The 22,442-nt window shown below is 43.0% G+C and overlaps 1 protein-coding gene across 5 annotated transcripts in view; it reads right to left on the bottom strand.

Moving 5' to 3' along the window:
- Ppp6r2 (protein phosphatase 6 regulatory subunit 2) overlaps positions 1–22,442 on the bottom strand; it is a 66,460-nt gene that overhangs the window by 43,769 nt on the left and 249 nt on the right. For all 5 annotated transcript variants that reach the window (XM_052161219.1, XM_052161224.1, XM_052161223.1 and 2 more), the window contains exon 2: positions 1,304–1,431. The gene's annotated coding sequence lies outside the window, so the exon portion shown is untranslated. The remainder of the gene's footprint in view (positions 1–1,303; positions 1,432–22,442) is intronic.

The following is a 22,442-nucleotide window of genomic DNA, read 5'->3' as shown; positions in this document are numbered from 1 at the left end:
ATTAGAATCTAAACTGAAACTGATCATCTATCCAGCCACAAGTCAGTGCTTACTTTTTTTGTATTTTAACTTTTTAAAATTAGCAATAACAAGAATGGTAGTGGCCTATGAAGAGGCAGGTAACTGAGTTCAAGGCCAGCGTGGTCTATATAATGAGTTCCAGGACAGCCAGGGCAAAAGACTTTGCCTCAATTTAAAAAATAAACAAATAAGCTTTATTTATCATTATTGTGTGTGTCTGATGTGCGTCAGTACAGGCGCTATATGTCATCGCACATACCTAGAGATCAAAAAACAACTTTTCAAGGGTCAATCCCCTGAGTTCCAGGGGTCAAGCTGAGGTCACCTGGCTCCTGGAATAAGTGCTAGTACCCACCAAGCCACGCTGCCACCAAGCCACGCTGCCTCCAAGCCATGCTGCCACCCAGCCATGCCGGCCTTTTCTTTTCAGTCCACATCAGCGGGGAGAAAGAGTGCTTCTTCAATCTGTGGACTTAGGTCTTTATTTGTGAGAAGTGGAGCTTTTTTATCACAGCGACAAAAAAGGACACAATGCTTGGAGCATGGTTTATTCTCAAGAGAACCAATGCTTTCTTCAGAACAAAGCAAAAGAGAGCTATCACGACACTCAGTATCCTATCTCGTCTCTCTCACCCTTTGGGTGTTATCTTAATGTCTAGTACAACAAAATGCTCGCAAGAAACTACATTAACCAGGTGTTGTGATGCTCAGCTGTAATCCTAGCATTCAGGACACAGGGAGAAGAATCGTAAGTTTAACAATTTTGGCAGCCAGGTGGTGGTGGTGGTGGCGGAGATAGTGGAGGTGGTGGTGGTGGTAGTAGTAGAGGTGGTGGAGGTAGTGGAGGTGGTGGAGGTGGTGGTGGTAGAGGAGGAGATGGAGGTGGAGGAGGTGGTGGTGGTGGCGGAGGTGGTGGAGGTGGTGGAGGTGGTGGTGGTGGTGGTAGAGGTGGCGATGGTGGAGGTGATGGTGGAGGTGGAGGTGATGGTGGTGGAGATGATGGTGGTGATAGTGGTAGAGGTGGTGGAGGGGGGTACACCTTTCATCCCAGCACTTGGGAGGCAAGAGGCAGGTATATCTCCGTGAGTCCAAGGCCTGTTTGGTCTAAAGAGCTATTTCCACACCAGGTAACACAGTGAAACCCTATCTTAAAACCAAAACCAACCAACCACCTTTGGCTACCTAGTGAGATCCTATCATCTGACCTTCAGAAATCCATCTATAAACTATATCTGAATAACCTGTTCAATAAACTATAATTTAATTGAAAAGATCACCTTACCTTCTATGGCAATACCTTGTTTAAATCTTGTATTCAGGCAAAATAAAAAGCATTTGGGATTTTTCTTTTGTATATATGCAACTTTAAAAAAGGTATTTTCATTCAGGGAAGAGTTTTGGCTGGTTTACCTGAAAATAAAAGAAAAAGTATTTAATTTTCTTTCATACAGTTAATTTTGCATCTTAGTCTCTTTCCCCAATTCTGTGATAAAATGCAAAAGCAACTGAAGGAAGGGCTAGTTCTCCAGGCCCTTCATGACACAGAAGGAACTTGAAGCAACCAGTCAAAAAATATCTGTACTCAGCCCACTGTCTCCTCTCACTCTCTCTTATACAGTCTAAGGTCTGCCCACAGAACACACCACCCACAGTGGGCAGGCCTTCCCAACTCAGTCACTGCAATCAGGATAGTCTCCTGCAGACATGACCATTTCCCCCGTGATTCCAGATCCTGTCAAGTAGCTGACACTTAACATTATCACACTAATGAAAATGTCAGACCAAAAGAAAGAAAGGAAGGAAGGAAGGAAGGAAGGAAGGAAGGAAGGAAGGAAGAAAGGAAGGAAGGAAAAAGAAAGGAAAGGAAAGGAAGGGAAGGGAAATAAAAGAATAGAAAAGGAAAGAAAGAAAACAAAACAAAACAAAACAAAACAAAACAAAAGAAATCAAGAGCCATTATTGTGATTGTCATCTTGATGGGACTGAGAAGTACCTAGGAGAACTATAAAGCACCTCTGGATGTGTCTGAGGGCATCCAAGAGATGACTGATTATGGTGGGAGATCTGCCTTAAATGTATAGTTGACACCATCTAATAGGCTGAGAGCCTGAAAGAGAATATCACAGAAAAAAGGAGAGGCTCGCTAACAGCTATATTTTTTTTCTTTGTCTTTTTCTTTCCTTCCCTCCTTCCCCTTATCCTTTTCCACCCTGCTGGCTCCCACTGATGGGAGCTGTCCTGCTCTGCCATAGCATTCCCATTATGAAAGAAAAACACCACTCAAACTATGAATCAAAATAAATCATTCTTAAGTTGTTTATATGGGTATTTTGTCACAGAAATGTAAAACCAACATACCAGCAGGGGCTGGCTCTATGGTTCTGCTGTTATAAGCACTGCATTCTCTTCTGCTGGATCTGGATTTAATTCCCACAACCATAACTCCAGTTCTAGGGAATTTGATAACCTCTTCTGGCCTCCACAGTCATCCAACATGCACATATACAGACATATGCATATAAGCAAAACACTCATTTAAATTAAAATTATTTGGGGGGAGTAGACACTGTCATGACTAACTTAACAATATGGTTCCTTGTATTTTGAGGGGGTTTTTTAGACAGTTTATATAGCCCTGTCAGGCCTGAAACTATGTAGACCAAGCTAGCCTTACTGAAAGTTCTGCCTCTACCCCTAGAGTGCTGAATTAAAGGCATGCCCCACCATATCCAGACTCACAGTGTAGGGTTTTATTGTTATTTTCTTTTGGTTTTGAGACAGGGTCTCACAATGACGCCTTGGTTGGCCTGACACTCACTGAGTAGGCCAGGTTGGCCTTGAACTCATACAGCTCTGCCTGCCTTTGGTCCCTGAGCATTGTTTTTAAAGACCACCACACCTGTGGTTCTTTTTTTTTTTCTTTTTTTTTTTTTTTCCATTTGCTGTAGGGTGGGTAGACCAGGCTGGCCTCAAACTCAGTGATCTGACTGCCTCTGCCTTCCAAGTGTTGGGATTAAAAGTGTGTGCCACCACGCCCAGCCACAATGAGATTCTTAAGCCTCTAGAACTGGTTTAATTGTTGGAGGTATTTGGAATAGCTTGGAGAAACACATTAGAAAGAATTTAGGATGGAATAAGTTGAGGTTTCTAGGTAATTCTGCTGGGATCTCAGAAAAATTGTCTATATTCTATCAGTGCCCTGAGACTGTATGGAGGCTGAGTTTAGTTTATTTATTTATTTATTTATTTCTAATATGTATGGGTGTTTTGTCTGAACATGTGTCTGAGAACTGGATGCCCTGGAATTGGAGTTATAAGGCTGTGAGCCACCATGTGGGTGCTGTGAGTTGAATCTGGGTCCTCTGGACGAGAAGCTAGAATTCCTAACCACTGAGCAATCCCTCTAGCTCCTTGAAGGCTCAGTTAAATGTGAACAACTAGGGCCTGATGCAGGCTCAGGGTCTCCTTAGCCCTTTCATTCCTGTCTCTCCAGACTTCCTCTTTATATTACCACGGCCTCTCTCCAGAGGCCCCTCCACCCTTCCCATTCCCTAGGACTCTGCCTCTTGGTTCAGATCCAGCTTCCCCTTCCCGCCCACCTCCATTCCAGCAGGGCTCAGGGACTCCCAGGGGCAATGCCAGGCTGGGACACTGGAAGGCAATTTTCACCATCCTTCCTGTCTGTCCCGCTGCTGATCTTGGGGGGCGGGAAGGGGGGCATATTTCTAGTCCTATAGCAGTCAACCTACAAGAGCTCCACTTCCGACCCTGTCTCCACCCACTGGGGACTCTGTCTCTTGGTGCAGATCCCAGCCTCACTAGTTCTTCCCTGTGGACTTGTTTCATTTTGCTTTGAGTATGTGTTTGTCTTATGTTCTTTTGCTTATTTATTTTTTTTATTTTTGTTTTGTAGGAGGAATTATATTTCTTGATTTTGCTTGTTTGTTTTTGTTTCTTGTTTGTTTCTTTGGAAAGAGACAGGAAAAAAACAAACAAACCTGAAGAGGGCAAAACCATGATCTTAAAAAAAGTGATGAGCCAGGCGGTGGTGGCGCACACCTGTAATCCCAGCACTTGGGAGGCAGAGGCAGGCTCGGATTTCTGTGTTCAAGGCCAGCCTGGTCTACAGAGTGAGTTCCAGGACAGCCAGATCCACAAAGAGAAACCCTGTCTCAAAAAACCAAAAAAAAAAAAAAAAAAGGGGGGGGGGGGCTCAGCAGTTAAGAGCACTGACTGCTCTTCTAGAGGTCATGAGTTCAAATCCCAGCAACTACATGGTGACTCACAGCCATCCATAATGAGATCTGATGCCCTCTTCTGGAGTGTCTGAAGACAGCTACAGTGTACTCACATATATAATAAATAAATAAATCTTTTAAAAAAAAGTGATGAATTAAATACTTATCTAGCGAAGTAAATCTCACAGCATCCTGGCATTCCAGCTGAAGTATGGATGTATAAGTGGCTGCTTTTACAGAAGTTCACAGCATGAATATGAACAAACACAAGGTAGAAGAAAGAAAGCCCTGAAAGCACCAAATGTAAAGTTGGGGTTAAGGAAAGTGTGGCTACTGAAAAGACCAAGGTTCTGAAAAAGAAGCCAAGTGTTTTGCATCAGGACAGTAGGAACTGGCTGCTCTCGCTTTAGCTGGGGCAGAAAGGTTTTCAGTCACTCATGGAGTGCTTCCTCACATTCAGCCACCTAAGCACACAGAGGACACTGCCACCATGGTCCAAGGGGTGCCAGCTTCTGAGCACGCTGGTGGCAGACTGGGCACTGTCCATATAATGCTCAGGGCTGATAGTCCGAGTGCCATAAGAAAGCAGGTGGAGCGAGGCAGGAAGCATCCCCTCTCCATGGCCTCTATATCATCAGCTCCCGCCTCTAGTTCTTGCCCCTGTTCAGTGATAAACTATAATGCACAAGTGTGGGCAAACTAAAACCTTTCCTCCCCATCTTGTGTTTGCTCACGGTGTTCCATCACAGCAACAGAAACCCTAAGGCATGGAGTCATGGAGGCTTCCATTCTGACTTCAAAGAAAACTCTGGAAGGCCAGACAATATGTGGTAGGATCTGAATCCCCAAAGAAAGTCCCTGGAAAGAGAGATGCTTAACACTGTAAAGTTAAGGCCAAGATTCAGTAGAGACTCCAGGAGCCAGATGTGCTGTCTCATATCTGTATTCCCAGCACTGGCAAGACTGAGGCAGAAGGATTACAGTGAGTTTGAGGCCAGCATGGATTACACAGTAAGTAAGTAAATAAATAAATAAATAAGGCTAGAGAGATGACTTAACAGTTAAGAGTACACACTACACTTATAGAAGACAAGAGTCCAATTCCCAGCACCTACATCTGGCAGCCCACAATCACCTGTAACTCCAGGGGTATCTGATGCCTCTGGCCTTTATGAAGACCTGCTCTCAAATACGCAAACCACCTTCCCAATTAAAAATAAAATAAATACCTCCAGAAGTCAGAGTTGTCACAAACATGTAATGTGTGCTGGGGAAAATTACAGGAGGTGAACAGACCAGCCAAGGGGGGGGGGAGTGGGGGGGATGGGGGTGTGGGGGGGGGTGGAGGTATGAGGGGGTGGGGGGGGTGGGGGGAGTGGGGAGGTGGGGGGTGTGTGGGGGTAGGGGGGTTGGGGGGTAGGGGGTTGGAGGGTGGGGAGGTGGGGAGGTGGGGAGGTGGGGGGGTGGGGGTGGCGCACGCCTTTAATCCAAGCACTTGGGAGGCAGAGGCCTCCCTTAAAAAACAAACCCTGCCTTAAAAAACAAAAAACAAAAAACAAAACAAAACAAAAACAAAAGAAAGAAAGAGAAAGAAAGAGAAAGAGAGAGAAAGAAAGAGAAAGAGAGAAAAAGAGAAAGAGAGAGAGAGAGAAAGAAAGAAAGAAAGAAAGAAAGAAAGAAAGAAAGAAAGAAAGAAAGAAAGGAAGGAAGGAAGGAAGGAAGGAAGGAAGGAAGAAAGAAAGAGGCTTTTGGTAATCATGGACAATTTAAAAAATAAAAAGAACCCCTGAGGGCATGAGAAAGATTGCAAGAGCCAGGCGGTGGTGGTGCACTCCTTTAATCTCAGCACTTGGGAGGCAGAGGCAGGTGGATTTCTGAGTTTGAGGCCAGCCTTGTCTACAGGACAGCCAGGGCTACACAGAGAAACCCTGTCTAAAAAAAGCAAAAGTACAAAAAAAAAAAAAAAAAGATTGCAAGAACCAAAGCCCAGATAGCTCCTGAAAGGTACTGGGCCCAGATTGTGTTCTTATTTTATCTTCTAAAACCATAAGGTGGGGCGAGTGAGCAAGACTGGCCAGGGTTTCAGGATCCACTGCCTCAGCTGTTCCATGTAGCAAATGACGTCATGCCTGGCAAAAGGCAGTACTAGCAGTGCTTTGAGTGAGTCACTAAATAAACAACAAACCAACGTGTGATAATTGGTTTTCCCTACCTTATTCTACTTCAAGGGGTAAAAAAAAAAAAAAAAATAAAGAAGAAAAAAAGTTCTATAAAAACTTTTTTTATTTTTTAGTTCTGGGGTTGGCATACAGTACAGACTGCTACAGTGGTGGGTTTCATATTATATATATTTTATTAGAGCTAAGTGAAAATTAGTTGAACTTGGTAGCCCAGCTACTTGGGAGGCTGTAATAGGAAGATCACTAATTCATCATTAACCTAAACTCAGTGTTGGGGGAGAGGGAGACAGAGGATGGTGGGTATCTGTGAGTTCAAGGGCAGTCTGGTTTAGCAAGTTCCTGGACAGCTAGGGCTACCCTGTCTCAAAAAAAAAAAAAAAAAAAAAAAGAAGTAGACACTTTAGAATAATACACAAAGACCTTTAAATACATGCCATTATCTTTTATTCTTTTATTTTATCTAACTTAAGAATTAAATAGCTATATGTTGCTACTTTGTTTCCAATCCAGTTCCCCGGTAAAAGAAAGTTCAACTCAATCAGTTAACAAAACAAGCTACAAGTCTAGATTGGGCGACCTCCCACTACACTACTCTATTCCTTCTATATTATCCCATATAACTTGCGGTTTCTCCAGGCCCCGAGCTTTGCTTCTCTCCCTCCAATGCCACTCTGTTTCTCCCCGTAGCTTCTCCCCCACCCCCTGTTTATTCCCATCGCTCCTCCCCTCGACTTTCAGCTCCTCCCACTTCCTCCTGCCCAATCATTGGCTCAAACCTTTATTTGAAAAGTTAAGGTGGGGAGAAGGTTCTCAAGGCAACTCATCTGCAGCCCCTCTGAGGAGTGGAATTAGCATCAAAATACAAGTCCAGGGCTATCCACAACAGCTATAGAATTTGAATGTAGTAGGGCCAGCAAAACAGCTCAGTGGGTAAACGGTATTTGGTGCCAAGCTTGGCAACCTGAATTCAATGCCCAGAAGCCACAGAAAGGCAGATGACAGAGGCCGGGCGTGGCGGTGGATGTCTATTAGTCCAGCACTTCGGAAGCAGAAGCAGGGGAACAGGTTGGGTAAATCTGAGGCCAGCTGATGTACAGAACACATTCCAGGCCATGTATCCAGGGATACATGGGAAGCCCATCTTTAAAACAAACAAGCAAGCAAAACAAACAAAAAGTAGATGGAAACAAAAAACAACTACTCCAGGGGGCTGGAGAGATGGCTCAGTGGTTAAAAGCACCAGCTGCTCTTCCACAGGTTCTGAATTTCCAGCAACCACATGATGGCTTGCAACCATTTGTAACGGATTCTGGTATATCTGAAGACAGCTACAGTGTACCCATATGCACTAAATAAATAAAATCTTTAAAAAAAAAACTCCATAAAGTTGTCCAAATGTATGAATGTCATACAAACATTTCCCCACAATCCCCCCATACTATACATGCACATATACAATAATAAAAATTTTAAGAGATTTTATTTGTTTATGTTTGTTTATTGAGACAGGGTCTCTCTCTATATATAGTACTGACTGTCCTGGAACTCACAAAGAACTTTCTGCACCTGCTTCCCAAGTGTTAGTATTAAGGCACATGTCCTGCCCAAGATTTTATTTCGCCCTTGTCTGTCTGTCTGTCTGTCTGTCCATCTGTCTGTCTATCTAATGTGTGAGTGCTCTGATGCATGTACACCTGCAGGTCAGAAGAGGGCACTGGGCCCCATGACAGATGGTTGGTTGTGAGCCACCATGTGGTTGTTGGGAATTGAACTCAGGACCTCTGAAAGAACAGTCAGTGCACTTAAACTCTGATATTAGCACAGGCTAGTCAGACCCTATCTAAAAATAAGGAGTCAAAGTTCCTTTGCTTTCCCATCACAGCAACTCTTAAAACCCACTACACCCAACAACGCTATCAAAGCAAGCGCCAGAGCCTCATCCCCAAGAGCATCACGGCCTCATTGAACACCCTCGAATTCACTGACTAAATGTGAATGAGCTTCCTAAGCCTCCCTAATGATGGGGAGCCCTGGAGAGAGGCAAAAACACCCAGCTGACCCAGGCCAACAAGTAAACCACGGAACAACATGGAGGAGGGAGGACCCAGCCGCACACGGCTCACACTGCCGACCAACCTGTACTTATAACCGAAAAAGAATCTTGTTTTAAGCCATTAATTATCGAGTGAGTCGTCACACGGCAACATAAATCATAAACCACCTTAATCCTTTCAGTCTTTCCTCAACTTTCTAATATCCTTACTCCCTTAATTCACAGCAAAAGGTCTCATGTTAATAATACCTCCTCTCCTCTCCGTCACCTCTACCAAATCCATCATGCTCCCCAACCTTCCTTCTGCCACAAAGAACCCTCCTCCCATCTGAGACCAGCCGCTCCATCTCCATCCCTTCCCCAACTACTCCATCATGTCTAGTCTCTCCTCCTCCTCTAGTGCACACACACACACACACACACACATGCTCATGTGACACATGTTCCACAGTCCCGGCGCCTTGCCTTACCTGAGTTCTTGGACATCACATCATCCCCCAGCCTCAGAGCTACCCCTGGCCGGCCGCCTCTCCTCTGCTTGGTCTTCATCTTTCTTCTCTCTTGGTGCCATGTCACACTAAAGAGTGCCAGACTCAACCAACTCAGAGCCACAACTTTTAGATTTCACTGCCCTGGCTGGCTGGCTTCTTTAGGTTAATAATAAAAATGTTGTGGACTTGGGAAGAAAAAATAAAACTAGGTGCCAGAGTCCAGTCCTAGCACTGAAAAGGCTGACAAAGAGTCACATGGTCACTTGAGACCAGGAGTTCAGGGCCAGCCTGACAACATAGCAGGATTCTATCTCTTTTAAAACAGAAAACTGGGTGTGGTGGCTGAATTCAGGGTTCTCTATAGGAACAGAATCAAAGAATGAATCTATATATATTAAAGGAGATTTATTAGAATGGCTTACTGTGATCTGACTAGTCTATCAATGGCTGGTCCAGAATCCAGTAGCTGAATGACTTGGCTGATCTTTACTCTAAGTTGGAATTCTGAAGTAGCTTCTACCACCAGTGAATACCATACCTAATGCCTCAGCAGAGTAGACGAGCTGGCTATCAAGAGTGGGAGCAAGCAGGCAAAAAGCAAGGACTTCCTTCTTCCTTGCTCTTTTATGTAGGCCATACCAGAAGATGTGGTCTAGATTTAGGGTGGGTCTTCAGACATCAAATAATCCAAATTTAGGGTGGATCTTCCTGCTACAAATGATCTAATCAAGAGAATCCTTCACAGGTGTACCCACCTACTTGGGTTTTAGTTGATTTGAGGTGTACTCAAGTTGACAACCAAAATTGGCCATCACAGTGACACAGAGGCATATACCTTTAAAGCCAGCATGTTGTGAATTTGAGGTCAACCTTACTTACATAGCAAGTTACAGGACGGCCAGGATTATTATACATGAAATCTCATCACAAAAAGAAAGAAAGAAACAAAGAAAGAAAGAAAGAAAGAAAGAAAGAAAGAAAGAAAGAAAGAAAGAAAGAAAGGAAGGAAGGAAGGAAGGAAGGAAGGAAGGAAGGAAGAGAAAGAAAGAAAGAAAGAAAGAAAGAAAGAAAGAAAGAAAGAAAGAAAGAAAGAAAGAAAGAAAGAAAATGTCACACACACACCACACACACACAGGGGCAGGCAGAACTCTGATTCAGAAAGGATGGAACAACTTTGTATCAGACTAGAATACCTTTCCTGCAGATAATAATTGCAAGTTCTGAACAAAATATTAAAAATAGATATCTGAAGGCACTGAACATACAAAAACTAGGACAATTAGACACCCATTGAAAGGAAGCAACTAGATGAATAGCTTTGACTTGAAGATACTTCTCAGTTTACTTAAAGTATAGAATGGAAGTTCAGAGTTAATAGGACTGGAGAGATGGCTCAGTGATTGAGAGCAGGTACTGATCTTGCAGAGGATCTGAGTTCAGTTCCCAGGACTTTCAGCTAACAGCTTACAACCACCTATAATTCCAGCTCTTGGGGAATCTGGCCTCTGGACTTTTTAGGTCTGTATACTGACATATGTACACACACACACACACAAGTTCAGAGTTCAGAATGAACAAAAAGAAAGTCTAACAAATAAGGAAATCCTAGGTTTGCATTAAACTTCACTCCAAATCAAATCCCCAGATGGGACAACACATGAGACTGCAAAGAACAACGCCGAGGGCTGGAGAGATGGCTCAGAGGTTAAGGGCACTGACTACTCTTCTGAAGGTCCTGAGTTCAAATCCCAGCAACCACATGGTGGCTCACAACCATCCATAACAAGATCTGACCTCCTCTTCTGGAGTGTTTGAAGACAGCTACAGTGTACTTACATATAATAAATAAATAAATCTTTAAAAAAAAAAAAAACCAATGCCGAAAGCAGTTGCTGCTATGGGTGTGCCAGTGGTGGACCGTATTCTATGTCTGACTCCAAGAGCAGCTGCCACAGGTGAAAGCTATCCAGAACCGAGGAGACAATTATTTGGAATCCAAGTCAAAACTGCCAATTAGAAGGATTTTCCATTTCAATGCAGAAGGATCACAATTTATAAGAACTATGTACTAGAAGAACTAATAACTGGGACCTAAAACTTATGTTGAAACCAAAAAGACCCATCCTGACAAAGGTCACAATCAAGTCTTGATGGTATTACAGTGCTGTCCCTATAATTTATTAGCCTAACCAAACAAAATTCAACATTCTTTCAAAAAAAATTAAACAGGTGTGTGTGTGTGTGTGTGTGTGTGTGTGTGTGGTGTGTGTATTTGGGTTTTTTGGGGGTTTTTTTGTTTTTCGAGACAGGGTTTCTCTGTATAGCCCTGGCCTTGAACTCAGAAATCCACCTGCCTCCCAAGTGCTGGGATTAAAGGCATGCACCACCACCGCCCGGCAACAAAGACATTTTTAAAAGGAAAAAGAAAAATGGACAGACTATTGTGTTGCCAGTTGTCTAGCAAACACAATGCTGGTGTGTAGCAATAGACATATTGCTGGCACAATGGAACACTTTGCCTGGCATCGTGGAACACACTCATGATCCCTGAACGTGGGAAGCGGCTAAGCAGATCAGAAGGAAGATAAGAGGAGGCCAACACCAGCTACAATGTTTAAGTTCAGCCTGGGCTACATGAGCACCTGTATCAAAGGTGAAAAAAATAAAAGGAAAGAAAAAAGTCTCAATTCTCACTGAAAGGGAAAAATATTTAATTTAGGCCTAGAAATAGTTATTGTGACACATTTAAATACATTTTGTTGGTGGTGGTTGGTTTTCTGTTTTTAAAGACTTTTTTTTGATGTGTACAGGTGTTTTGCCTGCATGCATATATATCTGCACCATGTGCATGCCTGGCGCCATGGATCCCTGGGACTGAAGGTATAGACAGTTGTGACCTACCATGTGGGTGCTGGGAATTGAACCTCCATCCTCTAGAGGAACAGGTCCTAACTTCTTTTTTTTTTGTTTGTTTGTTTGTTTGTTTGTTTGTTTTTGGTTTTTTTTGGATTTGGTTTTTTTCCCCGAGACAGGGTTTCTCAGTATAGCCCTGGCTGTCCTGGAACTCACTCTGTAGACCAGGCTGGCCTTGAACTCAGAAATCCACCTGCCTCTGCCTCCCAGAGTGCTGGGATTACAGGTGTGCTCCACCACCTCCCGGTTAGGTCCTAACTTCTGAACCATTTGTCCAGCCCCTGGTTTTGATCAAAAGAAGCAGGCTGATCAATAAGCTCAGGCCAGCCACGACTACACAGAGAAGCCCCGTCACAAATAAAACAAAAAACAAAACTAAACAATCTATACCATTCCACCCAGCTCTTGTTCTCTGTTCCTTTAGACAGGGTCTCATTTAGCACAGTCCAGTTACAAACTTCAGATTCTCTAGTCTGTCTCAGTTAGGATTATTATAGGTGTATACCACTATTCTTGGCCATTTTATAGTTTTTAAACATATTAACCCAACAGTGCAAAAATATACCTAGAATATTACAGTTAAACTAGAGGAGAAATATAGAAACTATCTTAAACGTAGAAAAAAAAACAAACATTATTAGGTAACCAGTAATAGCTGCCTTATCACAAGCAGGGACTAGAAAACAATGAAATAAATTCTCTGAAGGGCCAAAAGACAAAAAGTTGTCAAACAGCATTTCTACAGCCAGCAAAAGAATCTTCCAAAGGAAACAGGCAGGGTCTAAGGACGTACAGCAGATGAAAGAATGCCCAGGATAAACAAAACACAGTCATGCTGTAATCCCAGCACTCAGACGCTGACAGCAGAAGGATCCAAGTGCAGAAGTGCAAGGTCATCGTCTGCCAAGAGTCTAAGTCAGCCTGGGCTTACAGGAGAACGTCTCTCTAAATAAGTAAATCCCAGCATTCAGGAGGCTGATGCAAGAGGATCCAAAAATCAACGTGAGCAAAATCTCATCTCAAAAGGAGGTCAGGAGCTGAGCACCAGGACTCACCTGTAATCTCAGTAGTCCAGAGGCTAAGAAGGATCCTTGTGAGTTCAGGCCAGCCAGGGCCAAAGAATGAGACTCTGTCAGGGGGAAAAATCTGGCTGAGGATATAGCTCAATGGCAGAGCACCTGCCTAGCACACAAGGAGCCCTGGGTTCAATTTCCAATATAGCCAAAAATGACTGTATAGATATTTATATAGTATTTTGCCTAAAGTGATGGCTCAAGTCTTTTAATTCCAGGATTTAGAAGGCTGAGACAAGAGGATAACTACGTTTCAGGGCAGCCTGAACTACAGAAGGACAGCCTGCCTCAAAAAACACCAAAACCAAGACAGCTGTCAAGCATATACAAGGTTTGACCCTAGAACAGAAATGAAGAAAAGTAAAGAGAGAGAGAAGGAAGGGAAGAAGAGAAAAAAAAGGAAGGGAGAAAAAAAGGAAAACTTGACATTTATAAGTATCTCTTCATAAATTTGCAAGATCCTCAACAAAACCCTAGAAAACCAAATCACAAACATGAAAGGAATGTACATCACGCCAAGAATTTATACTAAGAATGCAGTTATTTTTAACGTCTGAAAACCCAATCAATATAACATACCACAAATCAATGATAATAAAATAACCATCTGAATTGATGCAGAAAAAGCATTTGACCAAATCCAACAACGCTCTTCCATTGTAAGAACATTCCAGGGACCAGTGAAATCACTTAGCAGGTAAGCCACTTGCTACACAAGCCAGGTGACCTGATTCTCTGGAATCCACTTAAAGGGGGAAGGAGAAAGCTGACCTCGTGAACTTGTCCTTTGACTTCTTCCATACGCAACCATGGACACATACTCACATAATACACACCCAGAGTCATAGCACATGCAACCATACAGATATTCACATGTCATATACATACAGTAATAACACATGCAACCATGGACACATACTCATATAGTACATACCCAGAGTCATAGCACATGCAACCATACAGATATTCACATGTCATATACATACAGTAATAACACATGCAACCATGGACACATACTCACATAGTACACACCCAGAGTCATAGCACATGCAACCATACAGATATTCACATGCCATATACATACAGTAATAACACATGCAACCATGGACACATACTCACATAGTACACACCCAGAGTCATAGCACATGCAACCATACAGATATTCACGTGTCATATACATACAGTAATAACACATGCAACCATGGACACATACTCACATAATACACACCCAGAGTCATAGCACATGCAACCATACAGATATTCACATGTCATATACATACAGTAATAACACATGCAACCATGGACACATACTCACATAGTACACACCCAGAGTCATAGCACATGCAACCATACAGATATTCACATGTCATATACATACAGTAATAACACATGCAACCATGGACATATACTCACATAATACACACCCAGAGTCATAGCACATGCAACCATACAGATATTCACATGTCATATACATACAGTAATAACACATGCAACCATGGACACATACTCACATAATACACACCCAGAGTCATAGCACTTGCAACCATACAGATATTCACATGTCATATACATACAGTAATAACACATGCAACCATGGCACATTTACTCACTTACTACACACGCAGTAATAATAAATACTTGTTTAATTCCACAAAATGGAAACAAAGGCAACCTTCTCAGTCATCGAAGGCCCAGTGCCATCACTTTTATTTAACACTGTTTGGGGGCTTTTACTCAATGCAATAAAAAAGTAAAACAAAAGCCATACCAATTAGAAGGAAAAATAAAACTATCTTTATTTGAAGATATAATTATGTGAATCCAAAGCGATATAGTATGGAAACTAATAAGTTATGTTGCAGAATATGACAGCAAATATATCTTTGTACAACAACAATTAAAAACAATATAAAAACACTCATGATACCACCAAAAGGACAAAACAGTTCAAAATAACTCAAATGAAAAAAAGTACCTTACAGTGAAAACATAAAATACTGGGTGTTTTTTTGTTGTTGTTGTTGGTTTTTTTTTTTTTTTTTTGGTTTTGGTTTTTCGAGACAGGGTTTCTCTGTGTAGCCCTGGCTGTCCTGGAAGACCAGACTGGCCTCGAACTCAGAAATCTACCTGCTTCTGCCTCCCAAGTGCTAGGATTAAAGGCGTGCGCCACCACCGCCGGTGAAAACAAAATATTGTTAAGAAAAAAAAATCTACGAGGCCGGGCAGTGGTGGCACATGCCTTTAATCCCAGCACTGTACTTGGGAAGCAGAAGCAGGCAGATTTTTAAGTTCAAGGCCAGCCTGGTCTACAGAGTGAGTTCCAGGACAGCCAGGGCTACACAGAGAAACCCTGTCTCCAAAAAACAAAAAACAAAACAAAAAAAAAAAAGAAAGAAAGAAAGAAAGAAAGAAAGAAAGAAAGAAAGAAAGAAAGAAAGAAAGAAAGAAAGAAAGAAAGAAAGAGAAAAAAAAATCTAGGGCTGGAGAGATGGCTCAGTAGTCAAGAGCACTGTCTGCTCTTCCAGAGGTCTTGAGTTCAATTCCCAGTAATCACATGATAGTTCACAAGCATTTATACCAGGATCTGATGCCCTCTTCTGGCACACATGTGCATGCAGACTCATATACATGTAAATAAATAGATAGATAGACAGACAGACAGATCTTTTTTAAAAATTTAAATAAATGAAATAAAACTAGATGTACACATAAAAGATCTACTAACTTAACTCTGAATTTGCTCTATAGATTCTATATAATACCAATCCAACTCATAGCAAAATTAATCACACACATTTAAAAGCTTATTCTAAAACTAGCAAGACAAATTGGGTAAAAAAAGTTTGTTTTGTTTTCTTTTTTTCTTCTCCCCCCCACCCCGAGACAGGGTTTCTCCCTGGCTGTCCTGGAACTCACTCTGTAGACCAGGCTGGCCTCGAACTCAGAAATTTGCCTGCCTCTGCCTTGCTTTCTTATTTTTGATAGAGTGGGTATACACACACACACACACTCCACACATACACACACACACACTGCACACTCCACACACATACACATACACATACTCCACACACACACACTCCACACACACACATACACACACTCCACACACACACACATACACACACTCCACACACATACACACACTCCACACACATACACATACACATACACACACTCCACACACACACATACACATACACACACTCCACACACACACATACACACACTCCACACACACACATACACACACACACTCCACACTCCACACACACACACACACTCCACACACACACACACACTCAGGGTTGGCTTCATGATTCTCCTTTTATTCAGTAGATTCCAGACTGCTGAAATCACAGATGTATGTCATTCCACACAAGATGCATGTATTTTATAATTCCATTTAAAGTCTGAAGACCTAGAAATTAATCTATAGTGACAGAATAAGAACATCAACTACTTGAAGATTGAGAAGATGGTTGTAATGACTGAAAATAACACAGGAAATTTTCAAGGGTGTTAGAAATGTTCTATATATTGACATGAGAGATGTTCACAGTAATGTTTGTTTTTGAAATAAGATCTCACTATGTAGCCCTGGCTGGCCCTGCAGTCATTGTAAAGATTAGACTGGCCTTGTTACTCAAAGAGATCTGCCTGCTTCTGACTCCTTACTGCCAGAATTAAAAGTATGAGCCACCTCAACTGGCAACATTAATATTCATACTTGTTAAAACTTATTAAATTAAAACAGGTAAGATTTTCCTGGGTATGAAATATACTTCAATAATTTTAAATACAATATTGTAAACAAAATAAAAACAAAAGACTGTAGTTCAACTAAAAGGATGAAAGCTGTTAGCTGTATATGAATACAACATAGTTTCCAAAATAATTTTAAAAAACAAGACATAGGGGCCAGCAGGCCAGCAATATGGCTCAGGATCTGAGTTTGAGCCCAGAAACCCACATGATGGAAAGGGAGACCCAATTTCAGCAAGTTGTCCTTTGACCTCCACCCAAATATACACACTAATTATGTAAATTTAAAATAATAAAAAGATACAGAACAATGTGTGAAGTCTGCTTTATGGACACTTTTTTGGGGGGAGGATCTCTGGTTGTTTGAATGAGGACACCACAGACTTATATATCTGAATACTTGGACCCCAGTTGGTGGAACTGTTTGGGAAGGATTAGGAGGTGTGGCCTTGTGCTGTGTTACTGGGCCCACACCATTCCCAGTCAGTTCTGACTCATGTCTGTGATCAGGATGTAAACTCTTACCTACGGCCCCAGCACCATGCCTGCCTGCGTGAGCCCACTCAAAATATGAGTCCCAAATTATATGCTTTCTTTTGTTGCCTTGGTCATGGGTGCTTTGTCATAGCAACAGAAAGTAATTAAAACAGTCTCAGTCTATACCACATGGCTGGCCTGGAACTCGCTATGTAGACCACACTCCCTGGTCTACCTATCTACCTCTACCAGGATTAAGTGTGTCACCCCTGGTTATACAACTCGTTTCCATAAAATATATACCTCTTTCTCTCAAATATATTTATGCACAGAATTATTACTTAGAAACTATCTTTACAGTGACACAAAAGAAAAAACCAACATCAATTGCCTTGGAAGAGGATTTTAAGTACCCTGAGAGGTCATGTCATCCATTTGTAAAAGCCACCTATAAAATACAGCTGTGAAAGGCACAGGCTCTGAATCTGGACAAACTTCAACTCTCTAGTTTATTTGTTTTGACCTCAAATACTATACTTTGTATCTCAGTATTCTCATATGATTATTTTGTTGCATGTGTTGGGGGTGGGGGACTGGGGCGCACACCTGTGAATGCAGAAGCCAGAAGAGGTGCTAGGTGTCTTCAACCATTCTCTCATTCTCTCTCTCTCTCTTTCTCTCTCTCTCTCTTTCTCTCTCTCTCTCTCTCTCTCTCTCTCTCTCTCTCTCTCTCTCTCTCTCTCTCTCATATTCTCTCTGTCTCTGTCTCTGTCTCTTAAGATAGGCTATCTCACTAGACCACTAGATGGCTATCCAGCTTACCACTGGATTTTACTGACGTTTGGCTTTGGTTCCAGTTTTGAAGAGGCCGGCTGGTCAGAGAACCCCTGATAGTCACCTGCTTCTACCCTGCAGCCCTTGGGTTACAGGCTTTTTATAAGATAATTGATTATTGTACATAGAAAGACTAATTGCTAGCAAGATATAAAAAGCTTAGGTAGTTTGTCAGATGCAGTTAGGTGTGTCCTGAAGAGTTGTTGTTTGGGGGTACCCCTAAAAGCCCCCACAGATAAGAATGCCTAGTTTAAGGCAAGTTGCTTGGGAGAGATATTGTGGTCTTTGCTCTATGACCAGAGGCAAAGTCAGATGGGTGGCCTTGAGCTGCGCCACAGTAAAGGTGAAATGGTTCTGCCCCTAGTGACTTGGCTTGGAGCACCCCTCCCATGACATTGACAAGGCTCAGCCTGCCAAGGGTGTAAGGCAGGAGCTAGAGACTTCTTTTATAGCAATTGGACCTTCGAGAGGACTCTCTCTAGCTCTCTCACCGTTTTAGCTTGGAAGAACTTCATTGAAGGAGCTCTGGGTAAGAGATAGGGCTTGAAGGAACAATACAGAAGCAGTTGGCAGGACACAGGTAAAATAGTATTCTAGGGAAGAGACCTAAGGAGCCCGTGAGTTTGGAGGGGCTCCAGAGAAAGAGGTAGGCTAGCTCAGTAGAATGACACAAATAGAGATTTCTAAAGAGCTAGCAGTTTAGTTGTAGGATCAGGTTTGTAAATAGATATTTTGTATATAGTTCAGAAAATAAAGTTACTGAGCTACCAAGTTTTTACCTCAGTTTACCCCTTCTGTGTCTTTATTGGTATATAAGTTAAATTTGAAAGGATAAATATTATACAGGCACAGAGAGCTATGCCCACTTCTATGTAGGTGCTGGGGATTTGAACTCAGGTTTCCTTACCTTTGTACCAAATACTCTTACCCACTGAGTCAGCTCTCCAGCCCTCATATGATATTAACAGAAAAGTTAAGAGTAACTTCTAGGGGCTGGAGAGATGGCTCAGAGGTTAAGAGCACTGACTGCTCTTCCTAAGGTTCTGAGTTCAAATCCCAGCATCCACATGGTGGCACACAACCATCTGTAATGAGATCCAAAGCCCTCTTCTTGTGTGTCTGAAGACAGCTACAGTGTACTTACATATAATAATAAATAATTTTTTTTTTTTTTGGTTTTTCGAGACAGGGTTTCTCTATATAGCCCTGGCTGTCCTGGAATTCACTCTGAAGACCAGGTTGGCCTCAAACTCAGAAATCCACCTGCCTCTGCCTCCAAGTGTTGGGATTACAGGCGTGTGTCACCATCACCCAGCAAAATAAATCTTAAAAAAAGAAAAAAAAAAAAAAAGAGGGACTGAGCTGTAGCTCAGTTAGAAAGCTTAAGAGCATGCATGACATTATATAAATTAGTCATGGTAGTATACCCTGTAATCCTGGCACTTGGGAGATAGAGGAAGGGGAACAGAAGTTTAAGGTCACCCTCAAACTATAGAGTAATATTCGAGGTCACACTGGATAAAATTAGATCCTGTCTCAAAAAAATAAAAAAGAAAAGAGTTGAAAGAAGATAAATTTCATGACTCCATCATTGTGGCGATCACATGAGATGATGTGGGTAACACACTTAAAGAGAGTTTGGGCCTGCCCATCATGGTGGAACTGGAACCGGTCTTTATTGTTATTAAATATTTAAACATCACCTTTTCCATAAGGAGAAAGAGAGAGGAGGGATGCGGAGCTAAACTGCCTGAAGCACAAATTCTGGCTCTCTTACCAGTCTCTTTATCTCTGAAACAGGGAAATTACAGCTCCTATAGTCCATGGTTACCTTGAGGATTAGATGAGAAATTCCCATATGAATTAAATATAGAGTTGGGCATGGTGGTGCATGCCTTTAATCCTAGCATTTGTGGAGCAGATCTCTGCTTGTTCTAGGTCAGTCTAGTCTATATAGCAAGCTCCAGAACAGCTGGGGCTACATAGAGAGACCTTGTCTCCAAATAAATAAATAAATATTAAATTCAATGACACACAATACTCAGCACATTATCATGTGCACTAAGTAAATAGCTATTCCCAAAGTTTTAAACATTATCTCCCTGCTCTAAACTGTATGTGCAGTCTTACCTCTCCTCTGGGTTTCACATCTCTTGGTAAGATACAGTCTCCCACTACTCTCAGTCCAAAGAAAACCTTGCTTGCTCTGTCTAACATGTAAGAGATCTATCACTGCCTCAACCCAGCTTCTCCATTTAAACAACGCTACTGACCAACTATATCTTCCACCAAGAAGCCTGGAAATCTCTCTGAGCTCTCTCATTACCTCATACCTCTCTTCAATTGCTACTTACTTCTCTAAGAAGTTTCAACAGCTTTTCCTCCAAAATATCTCCCTAACTACTGAGGTTGGAACCACAACACTCCCCTCCTAGCCAAGTACCAAAATTCATATAACAGTAACACCCCACAACTCAATCTCCAGCCTTTAAGTTCCCCCTAAAATCCAGCTCCTTACCAAAGGGTGCCTAAAAGACAAACATTCTCAGCCAACCTAGACACAACAGTATTATCTAGTTCCTGCAGGAGATCTGGGCCTTCCCCGTCGATGTCTGGTGTTGAAAGGCTCTGTCCTGCTCTCCCACACTCCTCCTTAAAGCTAGTTTCTTACTGGGCAGTGGTAACACACTTTAATCCCAGCAGTTGGGAGGCAGAGGCCAGGAGGATCTCTGTGAGTTAGAGGCCAGCCAGCCTGGTCTACGGAGCTAGTTCCCTCCAAGAACTTATTTAGCTCACCTGAGAATTAGCCCGGTCAAAGGGAAGACCCAGAACATAAGAACATCAAGAGATGAACAGACTTGGTTGGGAAAACTTTTTTTCTTTTTGTTTTTTTTGTTGTTGTTGTTGTTTTGTTTTGTTTTTTTTGTTTGTTTGTTTGTTTTGTTTTTTGAGACAGGGTTTCTCTGTGTAGCCCTGGCTGTCCTGGAACTCATTCTGTAGACCAGGCTGACCTCGAACTCAGAAATCTGCCTGCCTCTGCCTCCCAAGAGCTGGGATTACAGGCGTGCGCCATCACCTCCCGGCTTTGGGAAAATTTTTAATCGATTACCAGGCAAAGGTAAGCAAATCTCTATGAGTTTCGGTCCAGCTTGATCAACATAGATAGCCAAGACTCCATAGCAAGACCCTGCCTCAGAAAAACAGAAAGGGAGAGACGCGAAGAGATAAGAACGAGGAGGAGAGCCGGGTGATAGCGGCCCTTGCCTTTGAAACCAGCACTAGGGAGGCAGAGGCAGGCGGATCTCTTGAGTTCAAGGCCAGAGTTCCAGGACATCTATGGCTACACAGAGAAACCCAGTCTCAGGAAAGGGGCGTGGGGGAGGGAGAATGGGGAATGAGACTTAAGCCAGCAAGCAGCATAGTCAGGTAGGACAGAGATGAAGGTGTCAGTGAAAGTCTGCCTGGCATCGGGCCTGGGGACAAGGTTGAGGATGGTGACAAATCGAGGGGAGGAACTACAGCGCAAAGCAAGAATTGGGAAAAGTGACGAGGCCGAGAGCTACCAGCTCTGGTAGCGAAGGAACGAATGAACCTCAAGAGCTCAGTAATAGATTGGAAACAGTCTTTACCGAGTGAGTAGTCAGCTGCAAGGATACAAAGTAGCAGGCGAAGAAGTTCTAGAAAGGAGAGAAGCTTAGAGAGGAGCCTGGGAGAAGCACGAGATGATGGAGGGAGGGGGAGTGGTAGAAAGGCAGTGGGTGAGCGATGACAACTGGGGAACGACCCGGAAGAGGAATGGGATGGAAATAAAGGACAATAACAAAGCCGGTCCTTGGCAGTGGGCACTGGCAGGAGGAGAGGAACACCTGATAGGTGGAAAGGTCACCATCAGCAGGCCATGGAGGAGGAAGGTGGCTAAAAACCAAAGATGAGACCGGGAACACTGACAACTCCCCCCGCCCTATATCCAAGCTCTGCCACACCTTCGCAGGCTCCGACAGAGGTGAAGGGACCCTGATGGACAACTGGGAGGGGAGGACCAGTCGGCCACTAATAGTCTGAGGCTAATTCAGAGAGTGCGAAAACTGACCACTGGCAGGCATGAGCTGGGATAGTGGCTAAAAAGGGACGTTGACTGTCAAGAAGGGTTAGCGCTGAGGGGGATGGAGAGGAATGAATGAATGAATGAATGAATGACGGGAGTGGAGACTGCTGGCCGACAGGGGAGCAGACTGATGGAGGCGCTGACCCCCTGATGAAGCGCAGGGTGACAAAGGCGCTGGTCTACCGACCGGACGCTGACCGCACATGCCGACGGACAGCGGGACGCTGACTGACGGAGAGGGGGGCTGGGCTGGGGGTCGCCTCCTCTCCCGGGGCCGGAGGAAGCTGCAGGC

Source organism: Apodemus sylvaticus, chromosome 17 (assembly GCF_947179515.1).
Source record: "Apodemus sylvaticus chromosome 17, mApoSyl1.1, whole genome shotgun sequence".
NCBI lineage: Eukaryota > Metazoa > Chordata > Mammalia > Rodentia > Muridae > Apodemus > Apodemus sylvaticus.
This window is presented reverse-complemented; position numbering and strand designations above follow the sequence as displayed.